Raw genomic sequence first — 15,650 nt, 5'->3', positions numbered from 1 at the left:
GGAGACATACACATATTAATTTGAACATGAGTACATCAGAACATGTGATGCATCATTTTTCACCAAAACTAGTTGTTTTAGCTATAAATATATTTATTTGCCTGATAAGATGCACATTACATAATAGTCCCAGGTATTTAACCAAGAGAATGAATACTCTACCCAACAACAGCAAGATAAACTGTTTGCTCAAATTCCCATGTAATACTAAAACATACCATATTCTAGGGCATAAAATACATGGTATTTTAAAAGAATTAAATCATGCAAATCATGTTTTCAGATGACAAAATAATGGAACTAGAAATCAGTAACAGAAGATACCTAGAAAATCCTCAGATGTCTGGAGATTAAACAACACTTTCTAAATAACGCATGGATCAAAGAATTTTTCAAGCAACAGTAAAAAAAAAAAAAAAAAACCAAAAAAACAGCTTAAACTAAATGAAAATAAAATTACATCAAAATCTATGAGATACAATGAAAGTAGTACTCAGAAGGAAAGTGTTAAATGCATATATTCAAATAGACATCTCAAATCAATAACCTAACTTTACAGCTTAACATGTTAGAAAGCAAGCAAGCAACAGGGAGGAAGTAATAAAAGGAGAGTGAAACAGTAATAGAAAAAAAAACAGTAATAGAGAAAAGTAAAAACCAGAGTGATTCCTGGGAAAGAACAACACTGATATACCTTAAGTTACACTGACCAAAAGAAAAAGATTCAAATTACTAAAGTCAAAATGAAAATGGTCTGAAAGGAATTGATGAAATTGACAACTGTTTAAAATGTGTAGAAAATAAGAGAAAAGTGAAAAAATAATATAGAAATATGAATAACTTAGGACTATGTTATTTAATGAATTTATTATTAAAAACTAACTTAGAAGCACTCACTGGTGAACTTTTTCAAACAAGCAAGGAAGAAATAACAAATTTCTTTAAAAAAAATCAGGGAAAGACGGTATGCTTCCCAACTCATTTGGCAAGGCCAGCACAAGTACTCGCAAAAGCCTGACAAAGATGTTGCAAGACATATCTCTGTACACAAAGACTCGAAAATCACTAACAAAATATAAGCAAATACAATCCAGCAACACAGGAGGAGGTAACCATGTGGAATTTTCCACAGGAATACAATATTAGTTTAACATGAGAAATATCAACAAAATGCACCATATTTAGAATAGAGACAAATTATACGATCATCTCAATAGATGTAGAATTAACATCTGACAAGATTCAAAATCCATTATTAACAAAAGCAACAATAAACAATTTCACAAAAGGTACACAGAGTAACATGGAGCTAATCCCATACTTACTGGTGGAACATAGAACACTTCCTTTCTAATTAAAGCAGTACTGGGATCAAGGAAAAGATGTCTACTCTATTTCTAAATAGCACTGTATTGGGCTGTGGTCTGTACAGAAAGGCAAAAGAGAACAAAGAAATTATTGCCTTTATTCAGAGACATTTGAATTTGTAGAACTCTTTACATAGGGAATTCCTATTAAAACTAACAACAAAACTGGACTAGTAAGGTTACAAGATGCCAATGCCAACATATAGAAACTAGCTGTGTTTCTATGTAATAATAGTAAAAGATCAAAAAAAATTTAACTCCATTCACAACAGTACCAAAACCTATGAATTCTTTAGCAAAGATTTTTCAAAGTGACTAAGTACTTCACACTGAAAATTACAAAACACTGCTAATGGCAATGAGACCTTAAGTGAACAGAGAAACATACTAGGTACAAAAATACTCAGTACAATCACAATATCCACAGATGAATGAGTGAATGGAGATCAGTACAATACAAAACTTCTCAAGAATACAGCAGAATGAACTAATACACATGCCAACATGGACAGATCTTCAAAACATGCTGAAAGAAAGAAGGCAGACACAAATAAGTTCGCATTGTAGGTATGGTAGTATATCTGCAATCGCAGCACTTGGGAGTCTAAGGCAGGAGGGTCATGAGTTCAAGCCAGCCTGAGATACATGGCAAGACCCTGTCTGCAAAAACAAACAAATGATTATATTTATATGGAACTCAAGTTTCTGCACAATATATTTATAGGTAAAATACCAAGGCAAAATTCCCACTGAACAATGAATAGACACCTAAACAATGAAGGACAGGAACATAAAACAGGTCACGTAAAGGGGAGAGCACTAGCAGGAGGGGAAGAGCAAATGAAGTAAGGAGGGCAAATATGGTTGATGTACTTTCTATATAAGTAGGAAGATGGAATACTGAAACTTATTGAAGTCACCATAAGAAGGGGAATGGGACAGAAGGGAGAATAATGAAGAGGATGAACCAATTCAGGGTATAATACATACATATATATATATATGGAAATGTCACAATGAACCCCCCTGGATAACTATCATAAACTAACAAAAATGTTCTTTTTTAACAAATGAAGGTCAGGAAGGTAAAACAGTTCCTGTCTAGGGGTGGGCACCAGTTGGAGGGCATAAGGAAAGGGTGAAGGAAGGCAAATACAGTAGAAACAGTTTGTGTTCATGTATGAAAACAGAACAGTAAAACCTGTTGAAATTTTTCTAAGAAGAGGGAGAAGGGGGATAAAAGAGAAAAACAGTAGGGATGACCCTAAGATAGATTGTAAGCACTTATATAAATGTCACAAAAGAAAGTATTCTCAAGAAAATCATTTAAGATGGAAGAAAACAGTACGGCATGATCAAGTAGAGAGTGACCCAAAGAAGATAATGGCTGGTGGAAAGATCTTGAACAGAAAATAAAACAGAAATAACCTAAAAAAGTCAGAGTACTGGTGCTTTATATTTTGGGGTAGTTTATGCATCATGGTGATATTCAGAGTATTCTGAAAATTCAGGGATCTGAAAAAAATTGTTGGTTGCACAGAGGCACTAAAAAATGTTTAATTATTTCCACTGTTGGATAACAAATACGTAAGTCAAAAGTTCTGGAGATTTGTCCCATACAATGTAAATATACTTAACACTAAAGAGGCCTGTACACTTAAAAATGGTTACAATCTGGGCTGGCAGAGTGGCTCAAGTGGTAGAGCGCCTGCCTAGAAATCGTGAGGCCCTGAGTTCAAACCCCAGTACTGCCAAAAAAAAAAATAAATAAATAAAAGTTAAGGTGGTAAATTTGACGTTTTTAACTACAATAAAAATATTCAGTGTCTTTTCAAAAGAAAACAAAGCAAAAACAAAATTGATAGTGACAGCAAGTAGGATGGATAGTTGCCTTAGGTAGGAGTGGAAGGTATAAGGCAAAGAACATCTGAGAAAAATGCAAAGAAATCTTTTTCAAGTAACAGGTGATACCCTGACTGTGATTACATGAGTAACTGTATTTGCCAACACTCAAAGTACATACTTAAGCTTGGGAGCTATCACTTGTATGGTGCTAATGTCATTTTGAAACTTCCTTGTATCTTTATGTCATGAAGGAGCTAGAATTTGTAGCATGTACAGGTTAGGAAAACTTAATCAACTCCTGGAAATAAGGTCAAAAACCATTCCGTCTCTTTTTAATGCAATGGTGGAACATTAAAGCTTACCCAAGGAATATTTAAGTGTGCTTTTGTCTTTCTTGATTATTTAGCACACATTAGGGTCCAGACACTTATGTTACTTGATAACCTGAAGACTTTTTTTCAGTACAAATGCAAATGACCCCAAAAATTACCTTTTTAATGACCTAGAAATAATTTTACCTAATGACTAGATATTTAACCTAGCAACCTCAGTGCAACCTTCTATTTTCTGTGATCATAATTAATCAAACACTCTGAGCCAGCTTTACAACATCCTGAGTATACAAAGTTTTTGTTTATGAGCTAAACACATTTTTAACATATTCTTTATTTGCTTATTAAGTGAACATTTTGAAAGTTATTCTTTGAAAAGTACAGACCTAAGATTGAGGAAGTTCTTCAAAGATCCTGTATTCTAGATACTAATCATAAATACAGGCTTGAAAAACAGAATGCTTTTTACAAGCATAACAGGGAAATACTATTTTAGAGAACAGAGAGTACACCATTAATTTTTTTAAAAAAGCAAAAACAAAGATGAAATGATTTCATATCAAAAATACACATAATATACAAAAGATATACAACTCAAGTTAGTTCATAGTGGAATACATAAAATAAAACCTAGTGAATAAGGAGAAACTGGTAATCACAATGTTAACAAATTCTGAACAAGTTCTCAATTCCTTTTCATTAAAGAGGCAAAAAAGTGCTGCGTAAATATAATTAATAATACAGATCTTTTCTAATATTTCATTTTTAAGTGATCATTTGTCAAGCCACAAACAACCACAGTACGTCCTGAAAGTCAGAACTGCATAGGTTAAAATGCTACGGAAACAAGTTAATACCCCAAAGATAAAAAGTCAATTAGACGCTTTGTATTAGTTAGCTATGTTGCACAACGAATGTCAAAACTTACTAGCTGAAAACAAGAAGCATTCCTTATCTCATGTGAATTCACATTCTGGGAGTATCTTAACAGGATCTCTCATGAAACTACAAGAGGTGAGCTCAGGCAGAATGCTTTACTGGGGTAGGAGGATTTGTCACCAATCTCATTTACAAGGCTATTGGTAGGAACCAAATAGGCTCTTCATAAAACTGCCTGAGTGTTTTCAAAACATGGATTCCCCCAAAGTGAGCAGGCCAAAAAGAAAGAAAGTGGACATAGTGCCTTTTTATGACCTATTCTCAGAAGACACACACAGTTTTTTCTGCTACCTGCTATTCATTAGAAACAAGTCACAAGGTTCAGTCTATGTTCATATACTTATTCTCTACTTTTGAAGTGAGCTGCATTAAAGAAATCGTGGACATATTTTAAAACTACAATACAGTTGGACATTAAAAAACACTCCAGTTTTTACCCTTAACATTTAAAACAACTAAGCAAGTCAAAATACATATAGGTATAAATATGCATATGCATGTGTATCCTCCTATGCACAAACCTTCCAAATGTTGATTCTAACTTCATAGTTCTCAAGGAATCATCTATCCTTCCCCCAAAAATTCTTGGCTAAGATAAATCTGAACCTCGATGAACAGAAAACTATGCCAACTTCAAGACTGAAGACTGGAAATTTCTGAGCTGAGAAGAAGGCCAAAGAAATTTTTTTGCTTGTTACATAATCAACAATTTTTACAGTATGAACAATAGAATTTTTCTCAATCTAAATTTAAAGCTAGCATAACTCATGTAGAGTTTTTACAAAGTAAATGGTTAAACCAATGCCACATGAACATACAAATCATGAACCACGCAGGGTTATTTCTGGAATGCCAGAGTGGTTCAACCATGGGGAATACATGTAACAATCATTTGTCCTATTGAAAACTACACGGGAAACATTTTGTCATGCAGTTAATAATACCAAAAGACATTTAACAAAATTTAGCAGCCACTCTTGGTTTATTCATTCTCTATCTCACACCCTCACATACAGCACACACATAACTTAGCAAACCAAAACAGAAGGAAACTCTTCAACAATATTCGGGAGGCATTTGCTTTCAAATCAGAAACTGTTGCCCGGCACCAGTGGCTCACGCCTGTAATCCTAGCTACTCAGGAGGGAGATATCAAGAGGGTCTGGGTTTGAAGCCAGCCTGGACAAACAGTTCATGAGATCCTATCTAAAGAAAAAAAAAAAAAAGGTCTAATGGAGTGACTCAAGCAGGCTGAGTTCAAGACCCGGTACCACAAAAAAAAAAAAAAAAAAAAAAAAAGAAAGAAAGAAAAAGAAACCACAATCTTACTATTGATGTCACCCAAGAATCCTACTATGATTCAACACTGATCTAAAAGTTGTAGGCAAAGCAACAAAAGTAAATGTGAGAAAGATTTAAAATCTATGAGAAAGATCAACAAATATGAGAATGACCAAGGCAAAATTATTTGTGGCATGATACCATGAGTACCATATGAAACTTACTCTTTTAAAGCATATCAGTAAGTTGACTGATCATAAATCAAATAGCTTTACTTTATATTAGCAAGTGTTTGCCAGAAAAACATACCCCATTCAAAATAACAACACATATGAACAGGAAAGCAATGTGAGTCAACTCCCTGTACAGCTATCCTTATCTCAACTAGCAAAAACCCTTGGTCCTTCCTATTATTGCTTATACTCTCTCTTCAACAAAATTAGAGATAAGGGCAAAATAGTTTCTGCCTGGAAGCGAGGGGGTAGGGAGGAAGATAGAGGGGGTGGGGGAAAGGGAAGGGGTAGGGGGAAGGGGGGGAGAAATGACCCAAACATTGTGTGCACATATAAATAAAAGAAATTTTAAAAAATCCATCTTAGCACCCATAACTCTAGCAGTGAACAAAACAAATACTTTGATCTCAAAGGGCTCACAATATACCCAAGAGGTACGTACTACAAAACAAACAGGTGGAGGTAAAGGGCTAAGAAACAAAATAGGATTAAGGAGATAATGATTGATGTAAGGTGCTACTTCAGATGTGGTGGTCCAGGAAAGATTTTCTAAGGATGTAATATTTGTTCAAAGATTAACCAAAGTAAAAGAATAGCACACTAGACATATTCACAGAGGAAGGGGTTGAAGAGGCAAAGGAAAGGACAGAGATGGAAAAATCCCCCATCTATTTGTGTAAGGGCAAGGTCAGCATGGCAGCTGGAACTCAGCAAAGAGAGGAAGGTACAAAGAAAACACTCAGAAAGACAACTGAGGGCCAGGTAGGTTCTTACAGGCTCATGGTAAGGACTCCAGTGAGTTTTAAGCAAAGGACTAGTAATATCTGACTTCTTCCTTCCCTCATTTATTGTGTGCTTGATTTTTTTTTACTGAGACGGGGGTCTCACAATGTTCTGGGCTCCAGTACCTCCTGCCTCACCCTCCAAGTAGCTGGGACTACAGATGTACACTAGCTCAGCTTTTTAACTTGATGATTTTACAGGCCTCCCCTGGCTGCTATGCTGTGAACAGACAATACAAACAGGGAAACCAATATGGAGACCACAGCAATAGATAGGTAAGAAACATCAATGGCTCAAACAATGAGGACTGGTAAAGCCAGCTAGTGATAGAACCTACTAGCAAGGGTAATGTCCTAAAAAAATCAAATAACAAAAGTGTTTCAAGAATACAGTATTATAAACATTTCAGATAGATTAAGGAAGATCATGAGTCAGAACTCTCAGAACTAATCACTGGCTTTGGCAAACTGGAAGATAGGGCTTATTCTGATGAAAACAGTTAAAGTAGATTGATGGGAATTAAAAAAAAACAATAGATTGGATCTAAAAAAAATGAAAAGAGAAAAGGCACAGACACTTGGTATCACAGGTGCTTAAGAGATGACAAGTGTAATGCAAAAAAAGACTTATATACATCCAGCCTATATGAAAAAAATTAACAAGAAACACTAAGACAACTTGAATGGAGATAAATACTATTATTTTTTTGAGGGAGGAAGACTCAATATTATAAAATAGAAAGTTTAAGAAAATAACGAGATTCCAGTTTTTTACAAAAGATACTAATATCCATTTGAAAAATAACAGCAATAAAATGCAGAAATAGTTCAAAATCTAAGAATTTAGTATAGGAGCATTAATTCTAAATAATGGAGTTTTAGCAGTACTGTTTGTAGTAAGACTTAAAAATGAAATAAAAAAACAAAAGCATGGGCTAAGGCTGTAACTCAGTGGAAGAGTGTTTGCCTAACATGCACAAGGCCCTTGGTTGAATTCCCAGTACTGATGAAAAACAACCTTAAATTTAGGTATCGAAATTCTGCAACTATTTCTAGTCCTGATGAGAAAGATTTTTTTTAAGACATGATCATGGCCAGCCATCTGAAAGTTAACAATTCAAACTGGGGACAGCGTATGCTCATGGTAGAATGCTTTTCCTAACATGTGCAAGGCCCTGGGCTCAATCCTTAGTACTGTGGGGGGAGGGTGGACAAAAAGATAAGTTCCTGGCATTAGAATTCTCTGTTTTCATAATTCAACAAAAAAAATGTAAAATTTAAAGACAAATGATAACCTCTGAGAATGCACATATAAATTAATTGAGAAGGGGTTAAAATTCTATTTTATATCAATTTTGATCAACATTCTAATAGAAAAATAGGGCAAACATAATATATAAAAGTGGAAACAATAATAAAAAGCATTTAACTTTATTAATAATATATAGATACATAACAAAAACCCATTACATTAAAAGGAGATTCTATTCTGGCTTATGAAATTATGATATGACTAAAACCTTCTGGCCCAACTTCTTAGTTCACTTGTGACAAATGTTTAGTAAACAAACTCATAAAAGATAAATAAGATAAAATAGAACTGTGTGAAGTTTTAAAATGTTTACAGCAGAGTTTCATTTAGGTTGACAAAAATAGAAAGTTACATAATTTTCAGGGCTCAATTAGTTATATATGAAAATGTCAACTTAGAAAAATACCAATAGACAAGAAGTACTATGTGCATAAGAATGACACAGTATACATACTCACAGAAAAACTTTTTTTATGCTTTAAGAATGTATTATGCATAACAACATTCTCCGTTTTACAACAGCCTATTTCACAGATAGCTGTGGGTCTAGCTCTAGACCACCAAAATAAAGCAAGTATTGCAATGAAGCAGGTCACATAACTTTTTTGGTTTGCCAGTGCAAATAAATGTTGTTCTCACATTATTCTGTAGTCTACTGACTGAGTAACAGCATTAGATACCAATGTAAACAACACGCATACCCTAAGAAAAAATACTTTATTGCTAAAAATGCTAACACTCATTTGAGTTTTCCTCGAACAGTCATTTTTTTTTTGCTGGGGGAGGGTCCTGCCTTGATGTTGACGGCTGCTGACAGGTCTAGGTGGCTGGGGTTAAAGGCTGGGGTGGCTGTGGCAATTTTTAGTCTTAAAATTAAGACGAAGATGTTTGCTGCATCTACTGACTTTTGTATGAAAGATCTCTCTGTAGCACGCAATGCTCTTTTAATAACATTTTGCCAGCAGGAGAACTTTTCACTCATTTGTTCAGACTCCACGTCTAATTCTGTTTCTCTTGATATTATTTCCTCCAATGAAGTCTTGAGCCTCTCATGGTCATTCATGAAAATTGTGAGCAACTTTTTCCGAACTCCTATTAATGTGCATATGCTCACCTTCTCCCATGAAGCATGACTGCTCTTAATGGCATCTAGTTGAGTGGATCCTTTTTAGAAGGTTCCCAATTTACTTTGCCCAGATCCACTAGAGGAATCTCTACCTATGGCAGTGTCAGCCTTAAAAAATATGTTTCTTACAGGCTGGAGGAGTGGCTCAAGCGGTTGAGTACCTGCCTGTCAAGTCAACACCCTGAGTTCAAATTCCAGTCCCACCAAACAAACACATAAAACAAAGAAACAAGTTTATTTGAAAGTCAGTTACTCCTTGATCCCTGGACTACAGAACTGATGCTACATTAGCAGGTATGGAAACATTAATCTTGTACACCTCCATTAGACCTTCTGGGTGACAAGGTGCACTCTCAACAAGCAATATTTTCAAAGGACTTGTATTTTCAGACAAGTAGGTCTCAAGAGTGAGTTTTAAATAGGGACACTATGTTGTAAACAGATGTGCTTCTATCCAGGATCCAGTTCCACTTATATACCACAAACAGAGTAGATTTAGTAAAATTCTTAAGGCTCCCACGATTTCCAGAATGGTAAATAAGTACTAGTTTCAGCATCAAGTCACCCACTGCCTTAGTCCCTAGTAAGAGTCAGCCTGACATTTGAAGACAGGCATGGACTTTTTTTCTCAGTTATGAAAGTCTTACATGTCATCTTCTTCCAATAAAAGGCTATTTGATCTATACTGAAAATCTATTGTTTAGTAGACCTACCTTCATCAACTTTCTTAGTGAGAATTTTTAGGTATCCTGCAATAGTTTCTTCTATATTAGCACCTGCTGCATCGTCTTGCACTTTTGTGTCATGGAGATACTTTCTTTCCTTACACCTCATGATCCAAACTCTGCTAACTTCAAACTTTTCTTCTGCACCTTCCTTACCTCTCTCATACTTAAAAGAAATATTTTTAAAAAGTTAGGGCTTTGCTCTGGATTAGGCTTTGGAATGTTGTGGCTGGTTTGATCTTCTATACAAACTACTAAAACTTTCTCTGTATAAGTAAGCAGTATTTCACTTTCTTGTTCATTTTCAATAACTTTTCTTTTACATTCACAAGTGGACTGGTGCCTTTCTCTACTTTCCACATGCCTTTCTCACCAAGTTTGATTATTTCTAGCTTTGACTGTAAGAGAGAGACTTGAGATTCTTCCTTTCACTTGAATACTTAAAGAGGCTATAGCAGAATAATTAACGGGCCTAACTTCAATTATGTTGTACCTCTGGAAACAGGGAGGTCTCTGGTCAGAGAGGTCTAGCTAGGCTGATAGAGCAGTTAGAATACCAAAACGCTGATGAATTTCACTGTCTTATGTAGGCACAGCTTGTGGTAGGCAAAATAATTACAACTGTAACACCAAGGTCACTGATCACAAATCATCACAACAGATACAGTGATGAAAAAATCTGAAATACTGAGACAATTACTAAAATATGACACAGAGACAAAGTTCATGCTGTTGTTGGAAAAATGTCACCAAAAGATTTGCTCAAGGGTTGCCACAAACTTTTACTTTGTAAAATACACAATATAGCCAATAAAACAAAGTGTAGTAACAAAGTATGCCTATATTCTTTATTTTTAATAATTTTATTAGGGAAATAGCCCAATAAAAAACACATTTACAAACCTATCAATGTGAAGTTGTTGAAACAAATTTAACATTTTCAAAAACAGAAATAGTAATACAATGGGATCTCAAAATGAACTTTTACCAAGAAATTTTTCTACCAGGAAGTAAAAATGTTGTGGACTAAGACTAAATTATTTAAGGTTAATAGGTACAAGCAGTGACACGTGCATTCCATTTGGGAATATACATATACATATATATATATACACACACACACACACATTCAAAGATATATATGCATCCTACAGAGGGGAAATAAAATCAGACCTAGAAATGTCTCCCTGACTACTGCAATATGCTTTCTTAAACAATAAATCTAAATTTACTTGAAAATGGAAGTAACAAGCCATTCTTAGAAGAAAAACATCACCAATTTATGACCAGACTATGAGGGGCAGCTGTCTCACATTCAGAAATAAATAACCCAAGCTGGTGTGATGTTGCATGTCTGTAATCCCAATACTCAGGAGGCTGAGACAGAAAGATCTCAAGTTCCAGGCTAGCCTGAGCTACATAGCAAGGCCCTGTCTCAAACAAAAAAGAAGGAATAATTCAACTAATAAACAGAAATAGTACTGGTTAACTTAACTGCAAATCTATATTTCTTTTTTTTTTAATTTTTATTTTATTCATAAGTGCATACAATGTTTGGGTCATTTCTCCCCCCTTTCCCCTCCCACCCCCACTCCCTCCCTTACCACCCTTCGCTACCCAGCAGAAACTATTTTGCCCTTATTTCTAATTTTGTTGTAGAGAGAGTATAAGCAATAATAGGAAGGAACAAGGGTTTTTGCTGGTTGAGATAAGGATAGCTATACAGGGAGTTGACTCACATTGATTTCCTGTGCATGTGTGTTACCTTCTAAATTAATTCTTCTCGAACTAACCTTTTCTCTAGTTCCTGGTCCCCTTCTCCTATTGGCCTCAGTTGCTTTAAAGTATCTGCTTTAGTTTCTCTGCGTTGGAGGCAACAAATGCTAGCTAGTTTTTTAGGTGTCTTACCTATCCTCATACCTCCCTTGTGTGCTCTCGCTTTATCATGTGACCAAAGTTCAATCCTCTTGTGTTTGCCCTTGATCTAATGTCCGCATATGAGGGAGAACATACAATTTTTGGTCTTTTGGGCCAGGCTAACCTCACTCAGAATTATGTTCTCCAATTCCATTCATTTACCAGTGAATGATAACATTTCGTTCTTCTTCATGGCTGCATAAAATTCCATTATATATAAATACCACATTGTCTTAATCCATTTGTCAGTGATGGAGCATCATGGCTGTTTCCATAACTTGGCTATTGTGAATAGTGCTGCAATAAACATGGGTGTGCAAGTGCCTCTGGAGTAACCTGTGTCACATTCTTTTGGGTATATCCCCAATATGCTGGATCATATGGTAGATCAATGTGTAGATTTTTAAAAAGCCTCCAAATTTTTTTCCAGAGCGGTTGTACTAGTTTACCTTCCCACCAGCAGTTAAGAGGGTTCCTTTTTCCCCCACATCCTTGCCAACACCTGTTGTTAGTGGTGTTGCTCATGATGGCTATTCTAACAGGGGTGAGGTGGAATCTTAGTGTGGTTTTAATTTGCATTTCCTTTATTGCCAGAGATGGTGAGCATTTTTCATGTGTTTTTTGGCCATTTGAATTTCTTCTTTTGAGAAAGTTCTGTTTAGTTCACTTGCCCATTTCTTCATTGGTTCATTAATTTTGGGAGAATTTAGTTTTTTAAGTTCCCTATATATTCTGGTTATCAGTCCTTTGTCTGATGTGTAGCTGGCAAATATTTTCTCCCACTCTGTGGGTGGTCTCTTTCAAAAGATGATAGTAGTGTTGCCAATGGATATTTGTTTATCGGTATGATATTTTCAAAGTTAAAGTTCTCAAACACTGCAGTACACACCTCCAGCAATCTCAATACTGACTCAGATCTAACATATTTATTTAGATACAAGCCACATACCTATACAACACACCCATTTAAGGTGTGTAATTCTGGCTCTTTCTCTTTCTCTAGATGACCTGATTTCATTTTATTGAAAGTATCTCTTTCCTAATAAACTTTACTATCACTTTCACTATAAAATAAAGTGTCATTGGCTTTTAGTGAATTCACAGATGTACAACTGTAACCATAGTTAATTTTAGAACATTTTCATCATTTAAAAAAGAAACTCTGCATCCTTTGGCAATCACTACCCCATTCTCTCCTGTCCTCCCAATACCACTAATCTACTCTGTGACTGTAAAATCCCCCATTGTGTACTTTCATATTAATGGAATCATATAATAAGTGATCTTTTGCATCCAGCTTCTTATATCTCACATAATATTTTCATGGTTTTACCATGCCTCAGCATGAATCAGTACTTCATCTCTTTGTATAACTGAGCAATAATTCTACCTACATTTTGTTTTAACAATTCATTCACTAATGGACATTTGTTGTTTCTATAAGCATCATGTACAGGTTTTTGTATGGATATATGTTTTCAGCTGTCCTGGGTATATACCTGGGAATGCAAATTGCTGGATGTACATGAACTGTCAGATTCCTTTTCAAAGTGACTACACCATTTTACATGCCTACCAGAAAGGTATGGGAGTCCCAATTACCCCACATCTGCACTTGTTATTATTTGACTTGTTGATTCTAGTGATGTTCACGGGTATGAAATGGTACTGCTTATGGTTTTAAGCCTTCATTTTTTAAGCCAAAATTCATATTTAATTGATGAACAAAAGCTATAAAAACAATTTTGGTAGAGTCCCACTTAACTATAGTAAAAAGATTTTTTTTCCTATTGGAGGCCTAGTTCAAACAGTCATTAGAACAGAAATTCTTCTAGTTACTAACAGGTATGCCACAAAACAAATGAGGTTCCAGTGACAAGTATTTGGGAAAATCTGGATTTAAGAAATATTTTTGTCTGGTTGCTTTTTAGAGATAGAAACCCAAGAAAGTTTGAGTAATCAAGAAGGAAACAATTAATAAATAGTCCCTTAGAAGACTGCAGTAGGAATAGTTCAACTTTGGCTATAATTTTGTTTTTTAACTCAGAGAGCATCATGTTTGAGGTGTCCTGCCTTCGTAAGTTTGTGCAAAGTCCCTGCACTGTTTTACTTTGTGCATTTTCCCTACTTGACCCTTAAGTACTACCATGCCTCTCCTCCCCATAGACAAAACACTCAACATGTGCTTGATTTTTTTTTTTTTTCTTAAGTCAGGATCTCACTGTGTAGCTCAGATTGGCCTAGAACTCACAATCTTCCTGCTTTAGCCTCCCAAGTGCTGGAATTACAGGTGTGCACCATTACAGCTGGCTTAAAGCGCTTGGTATCTTATCCAGCAAAACTGCCTTTCAAAACATAAAGGGAACACTTTACCCAACAATAGAATATACATTTTTTATTGTTGTGCTGGGTGGTACATTGTGGCATTTACAAAAGTTTTTACAATCTATCAAAAATATTATACTTGAATTCACCCCCTCCACCATTCTCCTTTGTGCCCCCCACCCCATTCCTGGAATAGTTTCAACAGGTCTCATGTTCCGTTTACATACATGTGCACATAGTATTTTCACTATATTCACCTCCCACACCCTTTCCCCACCTCTTCCCCCTCTTCCACTGGAAACAACCCCCCAGGAGGACCTATTCTACCCTCCTGTTCTCCAATTTTGTAAAAGAAAAAAAAAGTGACACATTTTGTTTGTTTAAGACAGCTACACAGAGAGTTTCTTTGAGACATTTCCATGTATACATGTATTACAGCCCAAACTGGTTCATCTCCTCTATTTTTCTTCTTTCTACCTTAGTCTCCTTCTTATAATGATTTCAACAGGTTTAAAATAGAATATATATTTTCTCAAGTGCACGTGAATAGTCTCCAGAACAGATCACATGTTAGTCTACAAAACATGTCTGAATACATTGAAAAATACTGAAATTATACATTTTTCCCTGAACAAAATAGAATGAAACTGAAAATTAGTAACAAATAGAAAAATTAAATTTCACAAGCATGTGAAATTTAATACAGTTAACCAATGGATCAAAAAAAAAACCCTACAACTTTAGAAAGTACTTTGTGCTGAATGAAAATGAAAACATAAAAGGCAAAGCTAGTTGGATTCAAAAAGAGTAGGGAAAAATATGGCTATAAATCTTTTTTTTCTAAAAAGGAAAGATTAAAAAATAATAGCTTTAAGTACTAGAAACAGAAAAGATAAACATAAAGATACCAGAAGGAAACACTGAAAATTTGAATAAAAATGAAACACAATGGAAAAACAAAAGTGAGAATACAAGGACCCAAAGTTTGTTATTGGAAACAATCAACAAAATTAAGAAAACTTTACCCAGACTAAGAAAAAATGAAAATAAAACAAGAATTCCAAACAAACATTACTACCTACCTCAGAATAGAAAGACTTTTTTTATATACTGTGAACAATTTTGTGCCAGCAACTGCATATCCTACATGGAATGGAAAAACTCTTAGAAACAAACAAATTACCACAACTCAGTAAAAAACAGAAAACCTGAATATAGCTACAATATGCAAAAAGATTGAATCTGTAATTAAAACTTTCCCAACAAAGAAAAATCCAATAGCAGCTTGAAATTACTTAGCAAGTAATTTCTTTAGCAGACACACCAAAAACCTGTATGGTTATACAAAAGGGCAGAAGTGAATAACACTTTTTTTCAGTTTTATATCAAAGTGGAAAACGAAAATTATGTCCTAAAACATAAAGTTCTTTGAAACTAAAAGCACACTGACAAAGCAGAGATAAAAG

At 35.0% G+C, this 15,650-nt stretch overlaps 1 protein-coding gene across 4 annotated transcripts in view; it reads right to left on the bottom strand.

The window, feature by feature from the left end:
* The window catches only part of Map2k4 (mitogen-activated protein kinase kinase 4), a 149,673-nt gene that overhangs the window by 14,175 nt on the left and 119,848 nt on the right, over positions 1 to 15,650 (bottom strand). The gene's annotated exons all lie outside the window — the stretch shown is intronic.

Source organism: Castor canadensis, chromosome 11 (assembly GCF_047511655.1).
Source record: "Castor canadensis chromosome 11, mCasCan1.hap1v2, whole genome shotgun sequence".
NCBI lineage: Eukaryota > Metazoa > Chordata > Mammalia > Rodentia > Castoridae > Castor > Castor canadensis.
Note: the sequence above shows the minus strand (reverse complement) of the source record. Positions and strands in the feature narration are given on the sequence as shown.